The following is a 13,423-nucleotide window of genomic DNA, read 5'->3' as shown; positions in this document are numbered from 1 at the left end:
TGAACTGCCACCGCCACACTGAGCCATTGCAATAAGGATATAGGGATGCTACTGGCCCCTTCCTCTACTTGTTGAAGCTGTAAAGTTGAGGCCACCCTGTGCCAAACCGCTTCTATGAAATTACAACCTCCGAGGAGATGATCTATTGTTTCTGGTTCACAATAGCACAAGTTGCAGGCAGGGTTATGTGGCCAGCCTATTTTTTGCAAGGTTGTCCGCTGTGTTTACTTTATTATTCAAGGCTAGCCATGCAAAGAACCTGCATTTTGGTTCAGTGATAGCTTTCCGGATCATCGATGTCTAGGGTTGGTGGATGCTGCCACTGAACTTAATGTTGTAGGCCAACTTTGCTGAGTATACACCATTAGGAGTTTCCCTAATGATGTCCTACTTCGCGTCGCGCATGGTTGGCGACCTGCCCATGGAGCTAGCGCTACCCACGACGTTCACCGTCATAGTCTACCTCTTGGTCGGGCTGAACCCGTCGCCAGCCGCGTTCACGCTCACCCTAGCGGTGATCCTGTCGTACGTTCTGGTCATCGAGGCGTGCGTCGATGCTAGTGACGGTGATCATGCTCGCCTACCTCCTCACCAGCAGGTTCTATGTGCACAACGTGCCGGGGTTCATGGTGTGGGCCAAGTATGTTAGGGTTTTGTGGAGCTACGATCTACCCTCTATTCCTATGTCTTTTCCGTGGTACTGCTCACAATACATATTGAGGCTAGAGAGTAAGGATCTATTTATAGACTCCACTTCTAAGCGTTACAAATATCCCACCTGTGTTACAAAAACCGTGTGACTCCTGAACCATGTCACCAACCACGATCAGACAGACCAGTTTGATGAGTCTAAAATATATTAATCCTTAGCACACATGTGTGAGTCATGCGCCATGATCAGATTAAATCTATGAGAACAATTCCAACAGCCTGCATAGTCGATCCTGGAAAACAAACCTAGCTCTACCATCAAGCTATACCCGGGTCAAACATGTACATACATAATAGATATTCTAGTAGAGTCGATCCCAATTAATTCCTCTATTGTATTCCAACACAAATGTCCTCGGTACCTCAAGTATTAATTTCTTGAGTTAAATTCCACATTATTTTTTTTTGTCACATGCACTAAATAATTCCACATTGAGTTGAACAATAACAATGATATACAAATAATGTTGAAAGCCACATAAAATTCCAACATCACCCACTTGACTGAAGCATTCCAATCAATAAACTGAAGTTCCATGTCTGTAACATGTTTAGGAAATATTTCCCAACTAAATGATTTAGTCAGTGAACCTGTGATCATATTAGTCATATACAAATAAACAAAACGAACATACCTGAGCATATTTGTTACCTCATGAATATAATAATACCTTCCTCAATGTGTTTATTGTTACTATGGAATTCCATAATAAGTGATAGGTTGCGATGCACTTCCATGACCTTGAGTCATGTAAGAAATTCCCTTAGCCGCACCTTCCTTCGCTATTTTAAATACAGATATATTCCACGGCTAAGGTTAGGTCGTGTAATATCATAGTATATTCCAATGATATCTGTTTTTCCTTTTTCCTCAAGAGTATTTCAACATAATTCCTCACTGAGTTATAGTTCCCTTTACATAGGTGCATTAAAAGGTTTGTAGTTTTCCACAAAGAATCATCCTAAAATAAACTAAGTAACTGATTATTCCGATCTTTATGTATTTTCGCTCTCCAAACATAGGAGGCTTATCCCATAACAATTCACATAAAAAATTAGAATATACCCAATCTCCAAATTCCGTCAATGTGATCTTATCATAAGATGCAATGAGAATATCATCAACACACAAAGACAACGACGGAAAGTTTCCAACAACAACTTCAATATATATGCAGTGATCACCTTCTGTCATTGAAAACCCGTATGATGTGATAGCACCACTTAAAATAGTGTACCATTGACGTGAAGCTCATTAAAAAAATTGACCAATTCAATTTGCAAACAATATTGCATTTTCTTTTTCTCCAAAACCTTCCAGCTATATAGCATATATTTATATTCCTCCTCTAAATGTCCAATAAAAAAAGTTTAAACTTCTATTTGCTGGAGTTAAGATCATAGTAAACCATCAAACCAATAATAAAGCAAGATGAAGTGAATTTTGCAAGGAGAAAAAAAAATTCCACAAATAACACTCCCTTTGTGTAAAGCTCAAAAAATATTTCTGTGAAGTAAATGCCTTTCCTTTGTGTAGAGCTGAACAGAAGTTTCCACAAAGTAAATACTTCCCTTTGTGTAATGCTGAAAAAGAAGCTTCCACAAAGTAATACTTCCCTTTATGTAATGCCTTTAGCAACAAGCTTAACCTTATAATTTTCCACTAAGCCCATTGTATTCAGAAAAAAATACAACCTATGAGCTTGCAGTTGTTTGGTAAGTAACAATTTCCCAAACTTTGTTGTTCCCTATTGAGTTTAACATTTACTGCATTCTTCTGCCCATAGGTTATCTGGGTTATAAAGACACACCCTTCCGATTCAATATAATATCCAATCGAAAATTCCTAGTGTGCTAAGTGAGGGCTTCCTTCCAGTCCACAGCTCATGAGTAGTGACTGTGGCAACTTAAATAGTGAATGACTAAAAAAACATACTCCAATTATATACCTAACCATATATGTAAGTAACCATCCAGATACTATTCTAATTAATCACTAAGTCAATTATTTGCATAATCACGACTACAATGATTAACCAGAATACCACACCGGTAATTGCGGTACGTGTTTTGTGCTAAGATCAGAACACATGCCTCTCCAACCTATAACATCATAACACAGTTTAAGAAAAAGCAAGTAATTAAAGTTATATTACAAGTTATTAAGTATTTACTAAGTTATTACAATATACAACAAAAAAGATCTAGGAGGAGATAAAAACCGACTAAACTCCTAACCAACAAAAAAAACTATACAGCAGAAGACTAAAGACTATACAACAAAAGAAGGATAGAGCCATATACCCTTAGACTTCATCACAAAAGCACAACCTCTGAGTAGTTGTCTACTCATGCCCGCCACCACCCTCGACGGGCATGAAGTAGCCAAAGACCAACTCCTCTTCGCCTGTAGCACCTGAATATCAGCGTAAGTACGAAGGTACTCGCAAGACTTAATCCATAATGGGCACTTATAAATAGCTCGACTCCAAGAATTATGCATTGAGATGTTAGCAAAAATACGTTACATGGTTAAGTAAATTCATATGCGAAAGCAAATTTGACATAAACATGTGTGAGCATCTATACTTGACCAAACTAAACAAACTGGCCCATAAACATCAACTGAACATAATGTAAAAAGAACCATAGAAATAATATCTATAAAGCACCATCTCAACCCATCAACCACCTCAATCCATATTCGTAACTCTACAACTGCTGCAAATAGACAGAAGCATGCTCAGACCGAGAGTGCGGTATTTTAAAATATTTTTACACCTTGCAGGGGGTACAACTTTACCCACAAAACTTGAGTACTATACGGCTTGCACGACCACACAGATCCATACAAGAGGGTACTCATATCAATCTTTCCCAATAAACCCCAACCATTTGAATTGTGCATCGCTCAATGCGGAGCCCACCATGGTTAATTTCCGGAGCAACCACAAGTGTCTCTACAAGCCCGTCCGCTTACACCATCGATGTTCAAGCCCAAATAATAACAACTACAAAGGTATTCAACTTGTCTTACTATTAGATCGATATGTGGTAAGTATGATAAGTGCTAGAGCTAATTGCAACAATGATCGGTGCTTAAGCGATCTATGGTGTCCAAGTTTCTCTCCCGACCTACCCAGGAGAACTCCACATCCAGACAGAAGAAACATTCATAACACCACACACATCTCTTCTCATCCTCACCACTTATCCAACCAACATCATCAACTTATTATTGTGATCATTGTACAAGTAATTAAAGCCTATACTCACGAACGATAAAATATTTCACCGCTCGATTTCTACCGAGGACCTGAGCACTTGCTAAGCATCTCGTATAACTTTTAAGTTAGACATTACCATGATTATACTCTAGCTACAAGGATTGGGATCCTCAATACAAGATAGAGAGAAATGCAACAAATAAGTGCTACCCGATTTTCTAACATCGACTAACTAAATATGCATAACATACATAGAGCATAATTTATCAATTTAGCCATCACCTTCAACCATGGTCGCGACATGCTCCGGTTCTTCGTTCACTAAAGAAGAATGTGTGCAATGATGAGCATAAATGAAGTGCACAATATATGCTATAATATGCATAACAACAAGCTAAAGGTGTAAGACATACGGAGGAATAATGAAACTTGTGATCTAAACAACGCCAGGAAAGTAACAGGAGGCCGAAAACTCCGATTTGAAGTCAGAATATCCGAGTTTTGGAACCTTTGGGTGAACCTCCGGGTGAGAGCTCTAGGTTATCCATTTTTGAAATAACTTGGAACCTCGGGTCGAGTCCGGACACTCTATATTGGGTCAGACACTCCGGGTTGAACTCGGAGTATCCGGGTTCCGGAACCTCCGGGTGAGGGCTTTTGGCTAAATCTAAATTGAATTTACTCGGACCCTTCAGGTCAACTCCAGATACTTTGGATTGGGCCGGACACTCCGGGTTGATCTGGACTATCCGAGTTCTGGCCGAGTTGAGTTCTAAAGTGTTTTTCCCCGGCCGATTCAACTAGCATGCTAAATCTATACTACAACAACATGTATATGCCCTATCCAAAGGGTTCTAGACTTAAATTGCACCATAAATCTTAACGATTTTTAAAGATAATTAAATGGGGTTTCTCCAGGTTTACCCGGACTATCTGAGTCAATCCAGATTATCCGAGTGGTCCAGAGAGGCTGCTTAAAGGGGGAAATCTCGACTGATTTGATTTAGGAGCCTCTCCAAACCAAAGAGGAACATGTTTGAAAAGAGTTTATAGAGTCTAGAACTTACTCATCATTCTAGCAACATGATTCCTAACTCAAATTTCACCCAAATCCTTATTTTAGCTCCAAAGCTCAAGAACTCAAGAACTCCGCTCCAACTCAAAATCGACCAACCAAATCACGTATTCACGCTGGGGGAAGCCTAAGGGACTTACCCATGGTGATTGTGGAGGTGGGTGACCGTCGGGAGATGGAGGAAATAGAGGGAACAAGGCTTGGAGAAAAGATGAACAACTACTGAAATTTCAGAAAAACAAGTGTGATGAAATTGCTTTGCAAATCCTTCAAATCTTCATGCATGTGAGTGATTCTTGGATGGATGGGAAGATAGAGAGGTGGTGAACACCATGGAAACACATGCATACCTTGCTTTCAAGTGGTTGAGGGAGATTTTGGGTGAAGGAGTGAGAGAGCTTGAGAGCGAGGGGAAGAGGGCAGCAGCCTTGCTGTTTGCTCAGGTGGGTGAGAGAGAGAGAGAGAGAGAGAGAGAGAGAGAGAGAGAGGGAGAGAGAGAGAGAGAGAGAGCAGGTGGGTGCTGCTCAAGTGAAGGGAGAGGTGGTGGGGCCGACCAGGTGGGCCCATGTGCTAGAGAGAAACCCGTTTTACGTGGAAATCGATTTTTTTTTCTCCTAAATTTCTTTCTCTCATCCGATTGATTCAAAACGAAGTGCTCTAGTATGCCTAAATAAATTGTCCCAAAATCAATCATGACATTAATAACACATGGTTAGACTTAATTACGTGATTACAGATTTAAGACGTGACAATATCCATAGGTGTTCTATTCGTTCTATTCCTCTACTCGGCTATACCATTTTGTTGCAGAGTGTATACCATAGTATAGTAATGAATAATTCCATGCTCTTTAAATAAACCATTTAATATTTCTAAAGTGTATTCCCCCCCCCCCCCACAATCAGTGAATAAAACTTTAAATTGTTTAATTCAACTGATTTTCTACTGCAGTATTAAATGTCCTGAACACATAAAACCTTTCGACTTGTGTATAAGAAGATACATATAACCATATCTAGAGTAATCATCAACATATATGACAAAATAAACCTTTTGACATTTAGTGGGAGTAGAAATTTTACCGCGGATATCAGAATGAATATTGAACAGAGACTCATTAAACAAAGGCTCATTAGATCTTTCCACCTTCAGAGAAGAAAAGTGTTATCCATCCTTGTAGGTATCAAATTCCTCCCACTTAAAATACATAATTCCAGAATTAATAAACCTTTTAATTTAGTTTTCTAGATATGTGATTAAGTCATAAATGCCATAAATATGATTTCGAGCATGTGTTCCTGTTACCGGTGTTCCTCACTATGGAGTTGACCACACCAAATGGATAGCTTATCAAGGTAAGCATCAATATGACAAATTCTAATACACACTAGTTTTCATCGAGCAATGTATAAATCTTCCTTTTCCAAATAGTATAATCAATAGATTCTAAATAAGAAACAGAGATTGAAGTGCTTCTGATGCCAGATGAGCATAAAGTATCTGTTAACATGTTTCCTCCATGGGAGTTTGATGAATTCCATAACATTAGATTTAGCATTAGTGTCCAAGTGGACATATCTATTTTCCTTGGAATTGTTTGTATAGAAGACCTCATAATCTCCAGCAACATATGATATTGCACCATAATACACAACCCAACTATTTCAAAAAGTAGTAATAAATAAAGATTCGGTATATACAAATAATATTAGAGATACTTTTAGACTTCCGCTTGCCAATTCCTTTTATAAGGATTATATTTTCCTCTCGAATATGCAACTCATAATTATTGAAGTTCCTTTCTTATAAATTAGGGACTGGCCCCTGCCTTATGAGAAGGCAATCTGTGCAAGCGGGGGATCAACCCCGGCTGGTTCGCTCCACTCTAATGAGCTTACCAGCCGGGCTAGAGGCTAGAGCCCGCTTGCATTGGAGTTCCTTTCTTTCGCTTGGAGAGTTTTCTCGTCCTCCTTTCCTGTAGGAACTTCCCAGTGTCGCGAAAATGATCTCCGGTTGATCCAAGAGCTGAGCAACATATTGTTCTCATGCTTGATTTCCATGGAAAACTTGGAGTAGAGTGTACTCCTTGCTTTCCTCGTTTGGTGACATGGCGTGCAGAACTACCGTGAACAGCGGGCCAGCAGCACAGCAGTTTCTTTCTTGTTTCACGTGAACAGCTTCTCAACCAAAACCGTGATCCAGAACTACCTCTTCCCTCCAAAACAGTGCACAGCAAGAAGACAAACAAACAGAAGTTCTATCTGCACGCACCTTGTGCTTCCTCGATCCATGCGTGAATCAGTTTGGCCAGGATGTCTAATTCTATAGGATTTAGTTCTAAAAAGACTCTTTTATCAACGATGATCCGTATTCAATTTATTTTTTTTAATTTAATTATTAAATTATGAGATAAATAATATAAATAGAATCTTATGAAAATCTTTCCCAATAGAATATTATAGAATTTGTTTTCTCCCTTGCCTACAAATAGATGGCGGTTCCAGACTGACAACACTTGCAGTGCCACGCGGCAAGATCAGCAAAGCTGCGTAGCCGATTGATCTGCAGACTGTTTTTGGCCTGATGGAAGGTGCAGCGTGCGTCCCTCGAGGGCATCAGCTAGACCCAGTGAGCGCTCGACCGGTGTTCCCGTGGAGCGGCGCGAGACCAGAGGAGGCCAACCGCCGGCGACGGGATTTGCAGCGGAATTGCATGGGTTCAGCCGGCGGCAGAGTTTGCAGCGGATCTAAACGGGCGGCGGCCGGATCTGTATCAACGTTAGGGTTTCGTAAAGCTACTATCTACTCTTTATTTTTCTGTTTTTTTCTACCACTCGCAATGCGTATTGAGACTAGAGGATAGAGATCTATTTATAAATTTCACTTCTAAGCGTTACAAATATTTTACTTATGTTATGAAAAACCACATGACTCCTGAACCATATCACCAACTACGATCAGACATACCAGTTTGATGAGTCTAAAATATATTAATTGCTAGCACATGTGTGAGTCATACGTCATGATCAGATTATATCTATGAGATCAATTTTATTCTGATCATGTGGGTCAACAGCCTGCATAGCTAATCCTGCAAAACAAACCTAGCTCTTCTATCATGCTATACCCGGGTCAAACATACATATTCATAATAGATATTTCAGTAGAATCGATCTCAATTAATTCATCTATTGTATTCCAGCACAAACATCCCGGCACCTCAAGTATTAATTCATCGAGCTAAATTTCATATTATATTTTTTGTCACATGAACTAAATAATTCCACATTAAATAGAACAATAACAATGATATACAAATAATGTTGAAAGGCACATAAAATTCCAACAAAGTACACCTCCTTCACCTACTACTGCTACCGCCTGCTCATCGCCGTGCAGTACGGCGGCCACCTGAGGCGGCTGCTCCCGGCGGAGGACGTCGACGGCGAGGCCGGCCAGGGGCCTGCGTCGCCGCGCTCGTCGCCATGTTCTTCGGCTACCGGCTGCTGGGTATACCTCGCGCTGCGCCGCGTCAGGACGTGATCACCGCGCGCGCCCTGCCACGTCTTCTTCTCTTGCGACTTTTTTCCCCCTTTTATTTGCTAAATTTGGTGGTCTCTGCTCCATCGATCGAGATGGCTTCTTGCAAGTGTATTATTTTATTAATCACCGGGTATAAGTTGTGAGATCTGATTTCGGCTTCTTGGTCTGATTTTGGGATTGATTAAAATTGAAATGAATGTATATGACGATTGCAAGATGGAAGGCTGAGTTCTTAAAAAAAAAGTAGTAGTAAAAGAAATTGAATGCTGGCTCCGGGCCCTGGCTTCAATTCGCCATGCTATTTGGCTTCGATCCGTGTGCATGAGACAAAATCGATCGAGGGATAAAGAATTGATTCTTGCAGGAGTGACAGACGAATCGAACTAGCACTGCTAGTATTTGCTGAAAGAATCTTGTGAAGTTGATTAATCCTTGCATTCCAAACAGATACGAAGGTATGAAGTGCATGCTGATGCTGGGCTGCTGCAGCCGTAGAGAATGCGATCCACCGTTTTCACTCCGAGCAAGGAGGAGTCTACACAAGTTCTGTTTCGCCGGAAAGCAAATAAAAAGCGGAGCATGGGACAGAAAAGGCAGAGGATGGACACCGTGCAAGACTGAACCCGTCGTGGGCTTGGATCGTCGACTTGTCCTGGGGCTGCAGGAGTTCGAAGCAAACCAAGTGTTGGGCCGGCCTAGAAGTGAAGTGCGGCGCGGGTTCGCCGGCACATGTTTATAGAATTTATATATATCATACTGTCGTCCGTTCAACAGACGAGAAGAAAGTCTCGCCCGTTACCGTTAAACAGGCGACATCTTGTGGGCCCGGGCTGGCAGCGTATTTAATAATCGGGGAGAGTAAGGTCTCGCGCATTCAGTGAGCGACACTTAGTTCTCACCCGCTGAACGGGCGAGATCTTTGTGGTTGCGATGCCGTACGGGCCCACTAAAAGGTCTCGTTCGCTGAGCGGGCGAGACTTTTTGAGTATTTAGGCCGATCCGATCAGTCCTGCCGACGTCAGCACTTCATTTGACACTCATTCAGCCAAGAGAAGAGAGGAGAGGGGATGGGAGGGGAGGGAGATTTGTACGATGAAGCCCTACTGAAAAAAAGAGGTAATTTTTTCCTTTTTTTTTAACAAACCCGGTATGATAGCAATTAGTGCTAGGTTTTGACATAGGTTAGATATTAGATCTAGATTTTGTTTTACATACCTGATAGTATAGCCACAAGAAGTAGGATAAAATGTAGATCTAGTTTTAGAATTAGGGTTAGGTGTAGTTCAGTAATTAGATCATGTTTATACGTATATTTTAGCAATTAGAAGTAGTATTTAGATATATTTAAGGTATTAGATGTAGGATTTAAACATAATGTAGTCATAATTGATATGATAGATGTAGGATTTAGATATGCTTGATGTAGCGAATCAAGAATATGTTGTTGCAGTATATATTACATGTTAGGCTACGTTTGTAATGAATTTTGCATTGTAGATGTAGTTTAACCTGATTCTTTCTGTTATGTCGCGATAATGTCATAGTTTTTGTCGATAGTTGTCAGGTATGACGGATATGTGGCAATTTAGGATTTTTTATGGGGACAGTGAAATCTTATATGGTCCGAAAGGGGTAGTACTGCCTGTATTTAAGTCAATAGACAAGGGTATATCTAGAACAAGGGTAGCATTGGATCCCGAGGTTTGTTAATTTTGAATTTACGATTCCATACAGATTTAGACACGATATTGGTCACTAACTGTAGTATGCTTGCAAGTTGTGTGATGTTGGCCTACTTTCGTTGTGTCAGTTTGTGGAGGTGCACGCGTTGGCGGGGACCTCGGAAGTGGCGACGCGATTCAGCTATGACAAGGCCCTCCTCACGGCCTTTGTCAACATGTGGCGTCCCGAGACGCACAAGTTCTACCTCTCGTGCAGCAAGATGGCGCCCACGCTCTAGGACGTCTTGCTCCTGATGGGCCTGCATTCTGCGGGTGCCACTATTGGGGCTAGGGATGTGGGCATGGGCTTGCGGGATGATATGCTAGGATGCTTCTCCGTCATTCAACGGATGGACGATGTAGCCCCGTTCAGGCCTTTTATAGTGAATGAGAAGCACGGCCCGACGAAGGCCTTTTTCGTTCAGTTTGTTGTATGTATGTGTTTTAATGGTTTCGCATCTCCTTTACGTTATTAACGGATGCAAATATTTGTACTTCTTCCTTGTTTGACAGGCAGACCCCATCCACCCACTGGTAGGCACCGAGGACGTCTCCCGACACCTGGAGGCGTATCTCCTATGGTTGTTCGGGTGGGTCATGTTCACTGAGACCCACAGCAACACGGTCTCGAGGAGCATGATCCTCTACACCAGAGAGGTTGCAGACACCGACCCGGTGGAGGTCCCGCAGTATAGCTGGGTGTCAGCTATGCTGCCTGCGACATACCACGGCCTGTGCAATGGGTGCATGAAGATCGACGACATCGCGATCCTGACCGGGTGTCCTCTACTGCTTCATATGTGGTTGTACGAGTGCATCACTATCGATAGGCCCGTTGTGGACCTTAGCGCGCACCAGTTTGGTGCGGATGGCGTCGACGGCCCGACCATGGGGTCCTTGTGATGCAGACATAGGGTAAGTGCAATGCTATTTGTGTACATTTATGTTATTGCTTTATTGTATTGTCTAACTTAGTTAGTTTGCACAGCTGAGTTAGTCCAGCATGCAGACACACCGCGTGTACCCGGACTTCATTCGCTAGTTCGATGAGCTGATGGTGGACTGAGTGCGTTGGTGGACGTACACACAAGCCGAGGTATGTAATTTGGACCAAGTGTAGGTATGTAATTTGGAGATAGTGCATACATCGGATGCCTTCTTGTAGCGACTCTAAGTAGTCGACAGCGTTTGGACACATCGCTCTTAAAAGGTGGTAGTGACAGGTTACATCAATCTGAACATGTAAGGACATTGTAAGTAGTAACATCTCCTACACCTATGGCATACATTTCTTCATGTGTGCCAACTACCAGTAGAGACTCGATTAGATTGTGTTTATAGACAAGACGTCCCAGCGGTAGAGGACAGATGAGGTAACACTAAGTGACCACATGCCTCAGCTTTTAGCAAGAAATGACAACACCCTCCTGCAGCATAGCATCCTTGTCATGATTCACATTTACACATGAAGTGACCACAGGATAGAGCTTTAAGCGTGAAATGACAACACATATGTCGTGCTTCAGGTTTTAGACACGAAGTGAACACACGACTCAGCTTTTACCATAAAATGACAACACCTCTATCCTGACTAATGCTTTACACACGAACAGACCAAATAACTTAGCTTTAACCTATCACATCGGATTCCATAAAAAATACCTTGGGTTAGTCATAATTCTGACAATTATGAGACATATTTGCTCTATGAATTGGTTGCGCTTGATGTTAGTGACCACTCTGATACTTCTAGGTATCAAGTCTACCACTCATGTGAGTGGCCATAATAATCAAAACATTCAGAGAAATGGATGGTGACACCAATAAAGTCCTTCATTGGGGGTCAGACGCCTGACCTTTAATCATATATTATACGACAAAACTTTACACATCGTATCCTATAGCTTGGACACATCCTCACTACACGTAGTAAAATGATGAGTAAGCACTTGTCCGTGACCTTATCCCTTTTTCTATAGTACCCCGCCTCATTCTCTCTCTATCGGTGGACACTTTCGACATACACACGAAAGGATTCCCTGAGACCCACCTTGGCATCGCAATAACTCTCCCTCGAACAGTTCCTTGCAGTATCCCCTACTTCTTTATATAAGGGTGACCCAACCATGGCTACATCATTTCTAACACAGCCCAACACAATCTCTTCCATGGCGTCTGGATTCCCTGCCTTACATGCAAAGGCAATAATAACTACTTGATAAACTTTTGTAGAATGAAATGACCACACCAAGCAATAGCTTCCACAGAGAATCTCTTCCAAGCATCAATGCAACTTTTCCAGCTTTCACAGGGAATTATATGCTCCAGCCCCCAGCCGAGCCCGTGCACTCAGTCTATGCACTAGCCCCCATCTATTATAAATAATCCCACCCTCATCCATGGATAGACCACTCATTCCTCAGCTCTCTCAACTGCAATATCTTCCTCAGCTCCACAAAACCCACCCAAGAAATATTAGGGGATTTTCGTCCCCCAGGGGGTTGAACCACCAATGTGCTTATGTGGCAACCCTTGTAGGCTTCGTGAGTCCCAGGACATAACCTATACATATAGCCTACACTTCTTCATGTGTGCCAACTACCAGTACGAGAAGGCTCAACATGGACCGTATGAGTACCTACTGGTATAGCGACATAGATCACTCATATGGTACTTTCCACACGATTTCATGCACTCTCTTACTGATCTCCCCTCTTGTTTTTTTGTCCAATCTCCTCCACCTATCTGCGACTTCATGCAATGGCTCGACATAGAGCAAAATGAGGACCAGAAGCAGTGGGTGGACATGGAGATGCGGTGGAGGAGGGAGGCTTACTAACGTTGTGAGTACGAACGACATCAGGAGGAACTATGGATGAAGCGGCAGGAGGAGGAGCGCACTGTGACTCAAGCACGCAAAGTAGAGAGGGAAAGGAAGTGGGAGAAGGCCCGTCGCGCTAAGGTGGGGGGCCGATGCCCTAAAGAAAGGCAAATATCATAGGTGCAATCAGTAGAGAGCATCTATTGTACATGACCTATTTTCATTTCCTAAGGCATGTTAAGTTTAGCAGCGACACGTTATTAGGTTAGTCTTTAGGCATACCGTACATACCACCGTTTGTTGTCATCTCTTTACAGCTATGGTCT

The 13,423-nt window shown here is 42.1% G+C and overlaps 1 pseudogene; it reads left to right on the top strand.

The window, feature by feature from the left end:
- Positions 1-379: 379 nt before the first annotated feature.
- Positions 380-8,555, top strand: LOC133887396 (ABC transporter G family member 25-like; annotated as a pseudogene).
- The last annotated feature ends 4,868 nt before the right edge of the window (positions 8,556-13,423 follow it).

The sequence above is a fragment of the Phragmites australis genome, chromosome 12, assembly GCF_958298935.1.
Source record: "Phragmites australis chromosome 12, lpPhrAust1.1, whole genome shotgun sequence".
Lineage (NCBI taxonomy): Eukaryota > Viridiplantae > Streptophyta > Magnoliopsida > Poales > Poaceae > Phragmites > Phragmites australis.
The sequence above is the reverse complement of the archived record's forward strand: the minus strand, read 5'-3'. Positions and strand labels throughout refer to the sequence as shown.